Below are 16,101 nucleotides of genomic sequence, written 5' to 3'. Positions count from 1 at the left end.
GTCACTGGAATTGCCCTACACGTTAATATGTATTCCATATCATTTAAAATGTTTCCTATCAGGTATGTGGTCTAACACACAAACCTCAATTAGTGCTGGAATTGTTCTTAAATCTAATCCTTGCTTTACACTATGGACAATGCAACCTAACCAATTATGATCTGTGTCTGTTACAAGACCTTCTCAAGCATGGTTTCATCTCACTGTCAATATGCATGATGTTCCCAAGGTTCTGTCCATCAATTCACCATTACATGTATCATATGATCAGTTCCCTTAGACAGGTTATAAAAATGATTTAATTGTAAAAGTTGTGCATCATGCCTACATAACTGGGTAGCCACTCCTGCACATATAGCTTGATACAAAGATCGACACACAAATGATGTATACATGTATTACAATAGAGTTATGTATATACAAACATAATAATTTGAGTGCAATCATGCAAACACAAAAAACATACTTTATGTGCACATATTGCATATATAACAGCAGTTACTATACTGTTGTTGTTAGTGAACAAGTCAGATCCCAGTCTGAAATCTGGCTCAGTAGAATACATTTTTTTTCTTTACTTTCACAAGGTAGTCTTCCAGTGAAATATAAAGATGCAAGGCTGCTGATATGGGTTTAACAATAAACCAAAAGTTTATTTCACAAAAGAAAGATAAAATAGAATAAACTGAATTATTTATATTTCACAAAATTTGAATGATTTCAGAATATAAACAAAAATGCAATATTCCATCTGTCCCAACAATATCCCTTTACAGTAGTTAAACATCAGGCGAATTCTCTTCTTGATCACATCTATAGGAATGACTTAATTGTTGCTTTGAATTCTTGGTCTTAAGCATCTGATAGCCTCTTTCTTGAGTATTCATAAGGCAGGCTGAAATAAGCAATGGAGGAGGAAGGGTGAGTGTGATTGCAGTGAAGGGTGAAGCAGCAGCAGACAATGAATGAGCCAAAGACCTGTCTCCAAGCAGGGCAGACATGAATAAATAATGAATTAATATATATATACATTGAAAATATTCACTACATTCCTGCTGAAGTAAAAGCAAAATTCTGTGAATTCTAGAGAACTGTCACAAAAAATGAAAGTATTGGAAAAATTCAGGATATCTGGAAACATCTGTGGAGGAACAGTTTTGACAGAGATTGGAAGAAGAGTCATACTGTACTCAAACTTTTAATTCTGTTTCTCGCTCCTCAGGTGTTTCAGACATGCTGAGTTTCTCCAGTATTTTCCATTTTCATGCCTGCCACTGAAGAGCTGCTGACTCTAATCTTTTTACACCATTCATTGTTTTCCCTCAGCTCCATGTGTGGTATTTCAAGGTGAAATGACCACTGTTCAGAAAGCTTAAACTCGTGACAGTGTTTCTATTAAAAACATTAACATTTTGAGAAAAAGATGCATTAGGTATATATTCATTCAATAGTTTCTATTTCTCCTTTTTCAAAGAATGGACCAAATATACAGTATTACCTAACAACTGGGGGAAAGTATCAATGGGACACTCTTTCAGTCATTATATATTTGATAAAACGTTCAATTAGTTTGAATGATAGTGAAAAAATATGGGAAAATTTGATGTTCTTTCTGTACAATCTGTTTTGAGTTCCCCATTTAGGTTAGAGTCTGTCATTTCAGACATCATGTAAAGTGGAATCTTTTGTCAAACCACACTATCGTTTAAAGCGCATATGTTTCAGAAATCTCTGAGGTCTCTTTACACAATAGATTGGTTTAAAACGGAAAACTATTTTATCACCCAAAGAGAAGATCTCTAGAGTTTTTAAAATTCCTGGTCAAAAGGAAATAGCATAGTCCATCAAAAGCCATCATATATACACTTTGTTGTATTAATGACTAACAGTTTGAGATTAGCTATGGATTTGCCACATGAGACTGTATGCTTTAATGTAATCACCAACAGTCTGTTCTATATTAAAATGGTGTACAGAATTAGTTCATCCCTCTAGAGCGCTGCCTTTGAGAGTTATATAAAAATAGGGTTATAGTAAGAATCACATTGTTGAGAGCAATCCTGCAAATCCTTGGAATTCACAAGTCTCCCTCCATAATTTCAACAAGAGACGAGTGGATGCCTGAGATATAAAATCTGTATGTGTTGTGTCTCTACCAGTTCTGGGAATCTTCACATTGATTTGTAAAAGCTGTCTTTGACCCTTATAAAGGACAGACTGAAGGAACAGTTAGTTTTGAGAAGCCCTTGATTTAGGAATTCGAATTTCTGAGCTTGGGGTGAGCCTTGCTGATGAAGCGCTTATGCCCGAAATGTCGACTTTCCTGCTCCTGAGATGCTGCCTGACCTGCTGTGCTTTTCCAGTGCCACACTTTTCAATTAGATTAGATTAGATTACTTACAGTGTGGAAACAGGCCCTTCGGCCCAACAAGTCCACACCGCCCCGCCGAAGCGCAACCCACCCATACCCCTACATCTACCCCTTACCTAACACTACGGGCAATTTAGCATGGCCAATTCGCCTAACCTGCACATCTTTGTGACTGTGGGAGGAAACCGGAGCACCCGGAGGAAACCCACGCAGACACGGGGAGAACGTGCAAACTCCACACAGTCAGTCACCCGAGGCGGGAATTGAACCCGGGTCTCTGGCGCTGTGAGGCAGCAGTGCTAACCACTGTGCCACCGTGCCGCCTTTAAATTCTGACTCTTCAGCATCTGCAGTCCTCATTTCCTCTTTGCAAGTACACCCAGTTATACCAAATTCCACAAGGGTGCAAATGCAGGATCTAAACCAAGCAAGCAACAGAGACCACCAGAAAACAAAATAATTTCTGCTTGAAAGGCATCCTTTAGAAGGGTCCAACAGAGCTGTGCTGGGATTAAGGGACATGGAAAACTCCTTACCCAATGAGTGGAATAAAGCCAAAGGGCTTGCCGGTCTGTGACAGGGGACATGCTACAACTTTAACTGAAATGGTTTTATCACTTGCCATGCAATTGGAATGCCCTGAAATTGATCCCACAAATCCAAGGAATGGGGAAGGAAATTCAAGGCAGTTGGAATCCTAGTTTAGATCAGGATGGTTTATGAAGAAAACTGGCAGAACATAACGATGGTGCATTTTGTATATACCCAGTTTTGAACACTTAAAACTGTATGGTTTCCTGTATGCTGCAGACACAATAAGATGCTCAGCTAAAATTAATCCCCAGACCTCACCTTAATACTTGGGGACAATAACACATTTACAGGGAAGCTAGAAAAACATACAGAAGAATGGGGAATGGATGATTATAATGGTAGATTTTAAATGTGCAAAAATGGGAGAACACATGAATTGAACATAAATGTTAGCATGGACAGGTTGGATTGAATGGCCTGTTTCCTTGCCTATACAATATCCTAGGTAATCCTATGTAACTGTCTGGAAGCAGTGTCAAGGGTTTCAATTTCAGTCAGCCTGTGACACTGGCAGCAGAACACAATACCCTTTCAATTACCAGTAGTTTCTATCATGAAGTACAAATGCCTTTTAATATTTCTTTCAATTACTTTTGTAAATTGGCAATTATTGGATTCTTCAGTATTTAACACTTTATGACATGCTTAAAAATTGGCCAACGTCCAGTAGAAAAATTTGACAAGAGTTTGAAATCTGTCGTCTCACCCTCTGAAACAGTTAGTAATTCTTTCAGCAGCTCTCCAGACTGTGGTGTTTTGGCTCCAGTGATCAGCTGGAATCAGCTTTTTACAAGGCAACTACAAACTGTTTTTCTTTGGTCAGACTGGGTAGACCATAGGTCTATGTTTATGCAACCTAATTGCAAAGGCACCAACACTCTGTCCGCAAAATTACACATATGGATTGAGACGTTTGTGGTTTAATAAAGAAGAATGTATGTATTCCAAATCATAGTGTTTGTAAATATCATCTGGGCCTGTATTTTACAAGGGCTGAGGGGAAGGGATAGATAGAATCTCAGTGAACACTAACCATTTAAAAATGAATGCAATTTCAAGAGGTAGAGCGTGAACAGGTTAGCAAGGAAATCCTAAAGTTTGGTCTGTCACTCAGGGCTTCAACACAAGCTTAATTGTGCAACCCAGAAATATATCCCACTATCTCTAGTTGAGTAAAGGGGAACTATGGTCTGTAAGAGATGCTACCACAGTCAGTCAAGGACTGCATGTGATCTCAGTCTGGGATTGGGGGGAGCACAAATCATTGGTCATGGTCAGTCAGCCACGTGGTGCAATCAGGGTCTACAAATCCATGCCCATCCAGTCCAGGGACTCGAGTCACAGACAAACCTACAGATCAAGTCCCAATCAATCTGGGAACTATTAATATGTCAGTTGCAAAGTGGCATAGAAACCATCAGGGGGTTCAGTTGTCCTCAGGTGGGGCTGTCCACCAAAGTTGGTCTATGGGCAAGTCAGAATCAGTCTTGTCAGACTGGACAGTAAACCTCAAGAGAAAGGGTGTTATCCATGGCATTGCTGTGTTAGGGAAAGCAGGGAATTAAAATGGAGGGATTGGATCCAGTACACTGGGACACAGGCACAATGATTGAATGACTGCTTCCTGTGCTTGTTACCTCCTTGAAGAATTCCAGTCAGGAATGATTTCCTCTCATGAAAGCATGCAGAATTTGCTTGATCCATATTTTGCATTTCTAAATGTTTACATCCTATACAACAGACTCTCCCACTAACAAATCTTAAGCTAACTGGCCTATAGATCCTTTTTTTTATCTCATTCCATTTTGCATAACAGCATTACATCAGCAGTTTTCCAATCCTCTGGCACTTTTCCAGAATCTAAAAAGTCTTGGAATATTCTTACCAATACATCCACCATTTCTGTAGCTACTTACTTTAATCTCCTAGGAAGTATGCCATGAGGTTCAGGGGACTTATTTGTTCTTTATTTGATTCAAGACCATTTTTTCTCAGATGGTAGTTATTTTATTTATTTCCTCTCCTCCTATTGCCCCTTGAATATTTAATAACCTTGGAATGCCATTAGTGTCTTCTACTGTGAAGACTAATGCATTATATTTATTCAACTATTCTGCCATTTCCCAGTTCCCCATTATTAATTCCTTATGACAGCATGGTGCCTTAGTGGTAAGCACTGCTGTCCACGCAGCTCCAGGGACCTGGGTTCGATTCAAGCCTTGGGTGACTGCCGTGTGGTGTTTGTACGTTCTCGTGAGGGTTTCCATCAGGTGCTCCAGTTTCCTCCCACAGTCCAAAGATGTGCAAGTTAGCCGGACTGACCATGTGAAAATGTCCATAGTGTCCAGGGCTGTGCCATCTAGGTGGGTTAGCCATGGTAAATGCAGAGTTACAGGGATATGCTGAAGCTGTGGGATGTTCTTCAGAGAATTGGTGCAGACTCTGTCAGCCAAATGGCCTTTATCTGCACTGTAGGGCTCTATGATTCTTTATTACAAACCCATAGCCAGCAATCACTAAGCTCAGCGAGCAATTCCACATTCCCAATCCTCACATCACTGTTAGTTACAAACGTCTTAGAAAGTTACACTTTAATTAGTTAGCAATGTGATCAGTTTCCTTTGAATAACATTTAAACATATGAATTTGGACCAGGCGAAGGCTATTCAGCCCATTAAGCCTGCTCCACCATTCAATAATCACAGCTGATCTAATTACAACTGCAAATCCACATTGCTCCCTACTCCAGTAAACCTTTCAGCCCTCCTTAACATGAACCAATCTACCCCTGACTTAAAAATATATGCAAGGATTCTGTTTCCACCACCATTTCAGGAAGAGAGTTCCAAAGTCATGATCCACTGAAGGAAAAAGATTACCTCATCTCCATTTCAGATAGGAGATTGCTGATTACTAAGCAATGGTTTTCCCTTTCCACATTAAACCTGTCAAGATCAGTCAGGACCTAATACATTTCAATCAAATCACCTATCACTCTTCTACACTCCAGTGGATGTGAACCTAGCCTGTCCATCTTTCCTCTTAAAACAACCTGCCTATTCCATCTATTAATGTAGTAACTCTTCTCTGGACTACCTCCAATGCATTTGTATCCTTCCTTAAGTAAGGTGACCAATACTGTGCACAATACACCAGATGTAGTCTCACCATTTGAAGTTTAACATCTGTAATTTTTTCATATTTAGTTCTCCTCACAATAAATGACAATGTTCCATTAGCTTTCTTAACTACTGCTGTACCTGCATACTGATGTTTTTGATGTGTGAACTAGAACACCCATATCCCCTGCATTTCAGAGCTCTGCAGCTTCTCACCATTCAGATAATATTCCTTCTTTTTTATTCTTCATGCCAAAATGGACAGTTTCAAACTTTCCCATATTAGACTCTATTTGCCAGATCTTTGTCCACTCATTTAGCCTACCATTATTTTTTTGTAACCTCATTCTCCTCTTCACAACTTGATGCACGTTTTACTTTGCTACCAATATACCTTTCCTATCTAATGACAGAAGTGGTATTGAAAATGTTTTTTAATCATAGAATGCTGTTAAATGACTAATTACTAGATTATTAACTTTTTAAAAATGTTTCAAGTGTAGTTGGAGATGAACCATAAACATCAGCCTTGCCAGCAACACTTACATCTCAAGAGTGAAATTAAACAAATCTTTTTAAAAAATCATATTGATTATGTTAGAGTTTCAACCTTTATGCCACATAGTTATCCTTATCTTTCATTTTCTCTATATAACAATTTTACAACAATTTTATTTTATGTTTCTTTCTTTCCTATTTGTACGACAGTGGAAATCCTTTCATGCAATCAGCTGCTTGGACAACTTGATGACTTCACACTGGAAATTCCCAGTGAAAAATACTGCAATCATTTATAACACCACAACACTGTGAAAGAGGTGACATTCTAATCAGAGGGTCATAGAGCTCAGAGTGGCTGAGGACATGTTGGATAAACTGGAGTTTTTTTTAAGAGTGAATGGATGGATTCAAAAACTAGAAGGTTATTATTGAAGACGATGCCTGAAGTGCTGAAGGCATGGGTTATTATTTCAGCAGCAGCAAGAAAAAGATGGAGTGGAACAAGAGCATCAACATTGTTACAATGGAATAAAACAATTTGCTAAACAGAGTGGACACTGTGGGGTAACCTAAGCTTGGGGGTCTAGGTCTTAATATCAAAGCAAAAAGCTCAGCACCATCACACCAGTGGAGTCAACAATACAGACATATCACTTCCAGCCAGTTGTGAAAGTGACAGACATATCACTTCCAGCCAGTTCCAATATAGACCTCAAGGTTGACATGAGCTCTCCAAGTATTCCCCAAATTATTCCGATTCCAGCTGGGATACCTCAAACTGTGAAGCTTCCAGACAAGAAGGAAAGGACTGCGTCCCATTTTTATTCATCCACCGTCTTAGTTGGTTCCAACAAAGTTAATTTAAAAAGAAAAAGGATTTTCCTTTGTGAGTATCTTTTTCCCAGACCAAATGAATTTACATTTAAAAGGATAGCAATTTAATCAGGCTTTCTTGAGTCAACAAAAACAGTGAGGTGATTGGTTGTGAAAACAAGAAGAAATAATAACCAAAACATTCATTCACATAGTTTAAAAACTAGAAGTGAATGCAAAAGAAGATAAAATTTAAAAGATATACAAGTCAGTCTCTGGGTCATTTATAAAATTGAAAGTTAAGTAATCGATTTTAGGATTCTTGGCTTTGCAGGTTAGTTGAAATGCTTTTGTCCTGTTTCCTTTTGATAGTGGCTGTCTGTGAGCACTAAGAACGATGGAGTCCTTCTATTCTCCTGTTTCATTTTGAGTGGCTCACTAACCAGCTGGTTTCTAGCATTTAAAACAAGAGCACCCTTTCCCTGCAATGCAGTGGTGACTAATGGGTGGTACTTTGATTGTGACTTTCACAGCACACTCGTTCACAAACCCCTGCCCAAGAGACACAAGTACCTCAACCTTCTGGCATAAATGAATACTCATTTCACCAGCCTACCTTTTTCATGGCTATACACAGATCAGAGCTGAACTAACATTTAAACGTATTTTTGTAAACTCTTGCAAAGTTAACTCAAAACACGTTTCTCACCCAGACTGCTATCTTTTCCTTGGAGCAGATGAGGCTGAGGGGGAATCTGATTGACGTATTCAAAATTACAAGAGGCATGCCAGGGTAGATCATAAAAATCTATTCCTCATGGTAGATTTGTCGAAGACCAGAGGACATATGTTTAAGATGAGGAGTAAATGGCTTAGAGGAAATCTGAGAAAACAATTTTTTTCACCCAGAGGGTGGTAGAAGTATGGAGTGTGCTGCCTGAGAAGTGGTGGAGGCAGGTACTCGCACAACATTTAAGGAGCATCTGAATGAGCACTTAAAATGCTAAGCCAGACCAACTGCAGGTAAATAGGGTTAGAATAGTTGGTGTTTGTTGGTCAGTACAGGCATGGTGGGCTGAAGGGCTGAAGGGTTTCTGTGCTGTAAGACCTATGATTTGCAAAGAAGATTGGGACCATTTCCTTCAACAGGATTTACAGCCACACAGCAAGATAAGAAAAGTGCTGCCAGTGACCATCCAGGCCAACCTCTACAGAAGGCAACATAATTAACACTTTCTAGTTCAGAATCTGTTGCATCAGGCAAGTGACTAACACCCTGTACCCAAGAGAGGGGATTTCTTAGACTTCCCTCTGAGGAAAGAGGCAGGAGAAATGGGCATGTGACTGTGATATTCCCAACGGTACAGGAATAGATCAACTATACACACATGGTTTTGTGGATTCTATACTCAAAGCCTGCTTGAAGACAAGAGAAAGCCTCTGATACACACAATTAATTAACTTTTGTGCCACCTCGTCACATGATGTCAATGCAGCTCTACCAACTCATACCAGCAACAAGAACCTCCTTAGTAATCCATTGTTTAGCTGCATGGACCCCTGGAGGGAATCCTCCAGGTCCCCTGTTAGTTTGGGGCCTGAATGACTTGGTCTATGTTGGGGCATGTGGCAGAATCACAGGAAAAGTCTAGCAAGGCCTTCTCGACACTGGGACCAACTCATTGCATTTTTTAATTCAGTTCCGTGCATTGAGGCATTTTCTTGCTAGAGAGTGAAAGGTTGCCTATTAAAATGCAATCTGCCTGCAAATTGGACAGGCTGCTTCTCAGGGCTGCTCACTTGCTCTCTTAAGGCTCACTCATTTAGCCCCTACCTGCATGCACTTAGCATTACTGCCCTCCCTTGCCTTGTCTCTTAGTGCAGTCACACAGCCAGGCAGCTTGCCTTACTGATTATCTGTCCTCAGTCAAAGTCCATCTTGCCATACAGCACTGTTCTACGGCAATCTCCCACCTGCATCATGTACCAACACCTGACCTGGCATTCACGCTTCATGTGCAGCAAGTAAATAGCCATATCTCAAAGGCTTAAGGGGGTAGTCCTCACTGGCATCCTTGTGGGCACCCATCAATCCACAGCCTGGCTCATAATTCAACAGCAGCATTTAATACCAATCCAGGGGATTGGCCACAGTCAGGTAACTGGGGTGGCCATGCCTGTGCATTCACAAAATTGATTACTGTGGACCCATAGCATTTGTTGTCTTGGGCTGTCCAGGGTATGGGGGATGAACCATGGTCAATCTGCTGATGCCTCCAGAGAACTAAGAGGAAAGGAAAGAGGGGCAGACAAGAGTTCACTGCCATGGAACAGAAATTTAAGAATCTATTTGCAAGGACTGGGAGCTGCAGTTGAAGGGAGAATGACAATTGTGAAGGGACACCACATTTGTAAAGGGGCGAGATGGTAAAGCATGGATAGGAAGGGAGTAATGCAGGATGAGTGCTTCATCTATAATCAGGAGCAGCCTGGCTTTAAGTCAGAAACTGTGTAGGACCACACTTGATATTGTCACTTCATATGCCAAGGGCTGGAGAGGGGGAAAGGTGAGCAAGTGGGTCCAATGGACAGCTGAAAGTGCAAGACATCAGAGCTTCACGGGAAGGGCTATCAGGATGGGGAGCTGGATGTTCAGGGCTTCACATGTATGTAGAGTTGGAGGCTGGGTGCCACTGTCTGAAGAGTGTTCACTGTCATCCTCCATCGTGCTGGAACTCGAAACTAGGAAAATGGGAAAGAAAGTGGCTGTAACACTTACTGGCTGTATCCCTACTCCCAAAGTGTGTGGGATAAGTATCTTAACCCATGAGGGATGGAGCTAAAAATCCATTATTATGAGATCCTTTAAAGGACAAGAACATTACAGTCAGCATTATAACGGAGGCAGTCTTACTTATGTTCCTTCTTTTTCTGAAGCCTCCAAAATCTCTTCCTCTAAGGTGAAGCGATGGCTTCTAAACAGGTTGGCCATTTCTCTATCAAGCTCTGGTACTTGAAAGGCACAGGGGAGAATCAATGCTGCAGCCAGTGCTTAGCAGTGTTGTGCAATGAATGACTGACAATTGGATTAGTGTGAGAGTTGCAGTAGAATAAAGAATGATGCTTATTCATTTGGCAGGATATGGTATCCCCACAGGATTGGTTTCCTGTGAGGATCAGGATTCTTTGTCAGGTGCACGCCAACCCAACCAATACCATCTTGTTCCACCATGTTGTGGGCTGTTTTCTCCTAGAATGTGAGATAGGGAGGGATTGAATGAAAAGCAAGTGGGTGGAATAGCTGTACATAGTTGAAGCATGGTGAGATATCTTAGTTGATTCAACAGGCACTGTAGAGAGCATTGCAGGTTTAGTGGTCAATGAGAGAAAGTGAGGGAATATGTTGCAAGCATTAGTGAGAGTGCCAGAGCATGAGGCCTAGTGGGAAGTGTGTGCTGTAGCAGAAATAGAGAGGTGTGAAGTGATACAGTCTTACCCCAGTGGAGTGGAGAAGATCATTGACTTTCTTCCAGAACTGTTGGCTATTCCTCTGGACCATGGAGACCACACTGACTTGTGTGGTGACTTTGAACCAGGCTACCAGGATCTGGTATGACAGTCTTCTCCAGGAAAAGAATACCCCTTCACTGCAACACTACATCCAACAGGACCTTTAAGTGCTGGATGGAGAATTCCAATGCCATTCTTGTCTCCTCTGAAATCTTCAGAATTACTGTCCATTACCAAGCAAGGAAATTTCAAAATGCCAGCGCTTGTCCGGGAGCGCAGCAACCTTTTAAAGATGACACGTGTGCCAAGGTTGTTGATTTTTGCAGTTATCTGGTGAGTGGCAAGTTCTTCTGAGAATAGTGGGTGATAGGACTGGGCAATGGGGGCAGGTAGGTACTTAATGAAGCAAGTTTGCAATGAAGCAATCAAGATGCATCATTAGGGCTTGCAGAACAAACCCTCCATTAAAATATACAAAACTGATAGCTAAAAAATTGCAAGATTCTATTACGTCAATTTGCTTTTCTCTGAGTCAATAGCCAAACCTAACCAATTTAGCATAATGAGCATAGATGAGTTATCAGCACCAGACTCACATAATCAAACACAGAACTGTTGAACACTATGGAGTGTAGAATGAATGCTGTCAAGCTGAGAGAAGGCAGCAGTTTTGTCCTCCATGGAACAAGAGCTTCCCCCCCCCCCCCCACTACCACACCACCACCACCACCACCACCCCACCCCCCACCTCTGCTCCCAGGTTTCACCAGGTTTAATTGCCGAATTGCTGCAAATACCTGAAAACTCCTTTCAACACACAAATCTGCAAACATTTGGCAGAAGTTGGAGCCTGTTTAGTGATCTCAGTCTCAGTTTTCATTGCAGTGCTAAGAGGTCAGTGAATTCTATCCTTACTGGTGTGGAAATTGAAACAACAGCCACCAGATAATGTATCTTACGTCGTCCACAAGTGCTGTTATGTTATTGTCTAACACTTTCACTCTGTAAGGGCTGGGCTCCAAGCTCCAAGTGTGATTTCTTGCACCACATTGAAATTCATTGCCACAAAGAAGTCAAATTCCTTCATGTTCCTTAATTGTGACAACAGTCAGTCTTTACAGGCCTTCTAATCACTGAAGGCCTGGCCGCTTGGTATTCATGCCCATCAGCATTCACCTCCTCACAACCCCACCGAAATTCTCACCTTAGTGTTCTCACCTTCCAGGTTGTGATCGATGTTCTGCTTTTTCCCCAGCCCAGGTTCACCACACCCATGCCTGCTTATTCACCAGATGTACATTCTAACGCTATCGTATTTTCTAAGGTACATGCAGTGTTAATATTTGAACAGATAACTACACTGGTCAGATCAGGTGACGGTGTCTTTCTCAGAAGTTTGTACTAGCTGTTACTGTCCCTTATAATGCTGCATTGGCTGGCCAAGCAAAACTTGTTGGATATCTGAAAAAATAAACACAGAAGGGCAAGGTCTGGGCCAAGTAACTGAGGTCCAATAGAAAGCAAGAGGTTCATAGTCACAACATTTGCAGCTTTCACTTCATGCCAGATAGCAGAGTGAGGAGGGATTTAAGAATATTTACAAGATAGAACCATTCCAACATCCTGAATGTACTCAGTGACGTTAAATATATAGACTTCTGACATTAATCATCCCCATGATGTGAAACACCATCTCCTCAAGAGGGATCAAGAGATGCCAACAAGCCTATTCCTCTCCAGTTCTGGAGTTTATGTTGTTTATGTTTATATTGTTTATGTTTATGTTCCAGTTTATGTTGTGTTATTATTTGCCTTATTCTGCAAGACAGAAGGAAGTGGCATATTTTCCCAGATGACAATTCCTGATACTTTACAGTATTTATCACTTCTACCAGCATATAATCCGAGGTAAGGCTTGTTTGAGATAGCTTTCTGGCACCAAGCCTTCTTTATCTCTGCTTTGTGTTGGGTTTATCTCATGATTAATGGCATGGGAAAGACCACTTTACATTATCTATAGAAGAGTCACTGTTCTTAGATAAAATAAGTTTTATTGCATGACAATAATAAGTACAAGTACATTCATTCAGGCATAATTACAAGCAACTTAAGGAGTCAGTGCAGATATACATGTTCTCTTTGAATGTTATAGTAAAACTGTGTGTGTGTGTGTGTGTGTGTGAGATCAGTAAAATTAATGTACCCAATGTAATGTGAACATTAATCCCTTCGGAACCATTACCTTATCCACTAGGAAGAATGTCAGTGACAATGTCTGGGTGATTTCTCTTCCATGGATGAATAGCAGGATGCATATGGAAGCAGCGCGATGCAGTTTTCAACTGGAAGCACTGAAAGTTAAAGATAGAAGATAGATAGAAAATAGAACAGTAAAGCACAGAAACTTTGTGGTGGAATATCTGGATGTTAGGCCTGATTCGTGATCGCTGCAAATTGCTGCTGAGTTTATGGTGGGGCCATTGTTCATCGAACAGTCAGAGGGGTGGGTTAGTTTGAAAATATCACATGAAGGTGCATTCACCAGCCTTACCCACCAAAAACTCACTGCTGCCAGGTTGTTGGGCAAGACTATAGGAATTGACTTCACTATCTTTTCTCAGAAGAACTTGCCACTCACCGGAAAACTGCAAAAATCTAGCACCCTTGGAACACATGTCATATTTAAATGGTTGCTCTGCTCCCATTTCCATACCCGAGGGCATCTGAGACTGTATAGAGTCATAGAGATGTACAGTACGGAAACATACCCTTCAGTCCAACCTGTCCATGCCGACCAGGTATCCCAACCCAATCTAGTCCCACCTGCCAGCAGCTGGCCCATATCCCTCCAAACCCTTCCTATTTATATAGCACCACATTTGAAAACAACTGAGCTGTTTCTTTTTGGTGTCAGTCATTTTGGGGAGTTTTGCTTTGTAGCCAATTTGTTTAAAGTCAGCAGCACCTTTCTTTTAATGAAAACAATTTCCCTTTCAGAAAGGTAGGTTAGCTGGAATCCTGGTTTACTCATTATGTGCTGTCTGCTTTATCAAGACCAAGGCTTGGATTAACAACCAGTTGCAATTTATGCTCCTCAGATTCTAGGCATCTTTGTGATACAGTGGCTCAGTGGTTAGCACCGCTGTCTCACAGTGCAAGGGTCCTGGGTTCGATTCCACTTCTGTGTTGAGTTTGCATATTCTCCCTATGTCTGCAGGTGCTCCAGTTTCCTCCCACAGTGCAAAGATATGCAGCTTAGGTGGATTGGCCATGGGGAATGTAGGGTTACAGAGATGGAGTGGGTGGATAGCATGCTTTTCAGAGAGTCAGTGTGGACTCAGTGGGTTGAATGATCTGCTTCTACACTGTAGGGATTCCATGATTCAACTTAAAATGGTTTTGGGGCAACTGAAATCAAGAACTGAAGACTAGAGACTTAGAGAACCAAAAGTAATCTTACAGTTTGATGATAATCAGTCAGAGGAGGGGTTTAGTCTTCTGGTCATGATAACAATTAGGCAATTTAAGAGTCCAGGAATTAACCTTGGATTAGAACATGAAGTGGAGCTGAATGTTATCAGCCTATATAAAGAAACTAACAAAACCTTTCAGTTAGCATACTGTTACAAACCACAGCAACCACAATAATGCATTTAATGTAAAAAAAATTAACTTAAAATATCAGAAAATTAGTTTGCATTTCGGCATAAAATGAATGAAACTCAGAAATCAGCCCAAGTATCTAAGGTACATTGTCACATTGATCTCTAGTCCAAACACCACAGCAAGGTATAAATTAGCTTCATTTCTGTTGCAAAGTACTCTTCAGCCATCAAGCTATCTTGACAATGATCATGACCCTTGTTGGATTTTTCATTCTTATCACTTACTCAGTTGTCAGAGCATCAATAGTGGAATTAATCAATACCAGATGCTATCTGCAGCAACATGTTGCAGTACAATGTGTCACCCTCTCGATTTTTCAGAGTTGGGGATTTCTTAAGTAGTGCAATTAGACAATGTGATTTTCCAATTCCGACAGGAAGAGAAAAGACAGTTGATGATTTTTTTATTTCCTACATTGTGTCTAGGCTGTTGCTATCATTGAATCATATAAAGATAGAATGGCTATTGTATAAATGGATTACTGGGTCTAAAGTGTCCAAGCCAGCTCTCTCCAACAGCGGCTTGCCTACTCCCACCCTTACTGTTTCCCTGTAACCTGACAATATTTTGCTGTTAAAACAAATCCATTTCCCTTTTGAAGATCTCAATTGAATTTGCCGATCCTTTATTTTGTATTTTGATTTCCTGTTAGCTTGTGATCAAGTAGATATACATAACCAATGCACAAACCGACATTAATGCCCACTGCAGTAATTCTCTAAGAGATTGCCCAGAGATAAGTCTCTTCCTTGAATTTGCTATCTCTTTAATAGTGCATTCCATATCCAAATCATTAGCTGTGTGACAATGTCTTTCCTCATTTCATTGCTCTTTCATTTGATAATTTCCTGAAATTGTAGTCTTCTAGTGCTGGATTACCCACCATCTGTTTCTTCCTTTCTACTCCACCCAGACCCATGATGATTTTGAATGCCTCTGTCAAATCCACTCTCAACTTTCTCTTCTCCAAGGACAACAGCCTTTGGTTCTCCAACTTACCTAATTTACGTTCCTTCTGGCAGAAATTATTCTCATGAATCTTACCTGCACTCTCACCGAAGCTTTCACATCCTTCCTAAAGTGTGGTATCAGGAAGTATTTTGACTTGCCAATCCCCCCTGAAAAGAATTATTGTTTGAAGATCCTTTCACATCTTTATGTGTGACATTGCTAAGTCTCTGTCTCTCCAAACAGCTACTTAATTTATATCTGCAGTGATTGTTAATTGTTTCACTCTTTTAGGTACAAGTAATTAGAGTTGTGACCTGTGGGCATGATAATACGGCTGTGAACATTTAGACCTTCGGGAAGGGATGAATACAAACTTGAGCATGTTCAATTCTCAATCTGAACTGTCCAATCTAGATAGAAACTGGGTGGGTGTCCAAATAGGGAAGAGACTTATCTCTGGGCAATCTCTTAGAGAATTGCTGCAGTGGGCATTAATGTTGGTTTGTGCATTGGTTATGTGTATCTACTTGATCACAAGCTAACAGGAAATCGAAATACAAAATTAAAAGCGTGAAC

General features: G+C 40.7%; 1 long non-coding RNA gene across 1 annotated transcript in view; it reads right to left on the bottom strand.

The window, feature by feature from the left end:
* Positions 1-758: 758 nt before the first annotated feature.
* Positions 759-16,101, bottom strand: part of LOC140477139 (uncharacterized) — a 106,109-nt gene continuing 90,766 nt past the window's right edge. Inside the window, exon 3 of the long non-coding RNA XR_011960653.1 lies at positions 759-895. This is a non-coding gene — a long non-coding RNA (uncharacterized lncRNA). The remainder of the gene's footprint in view (positions 896-16,101) is intronic.

This window comes from Chiloscyllium punctatum, chromosome 5 (genome assembly GCF_047496795.1).
Source record: "Chiloscyllium punctatum isolate Juve2018m chromosome 5, sChiPun1.3, whole genome shotgun sequence".
Taxonomy (NCBI): Eukaryota; Metazoa; Chordata; class Chondrichthyes; order Orectolobiformes; family Hemiscylliidae; genus Chiloscyllium; species Chiloscyllium punctatum.
Note: the sequence above shows the minus strand (reverse complement) of the source record. Positions and strands in the feature narration are given on the sequence as shown.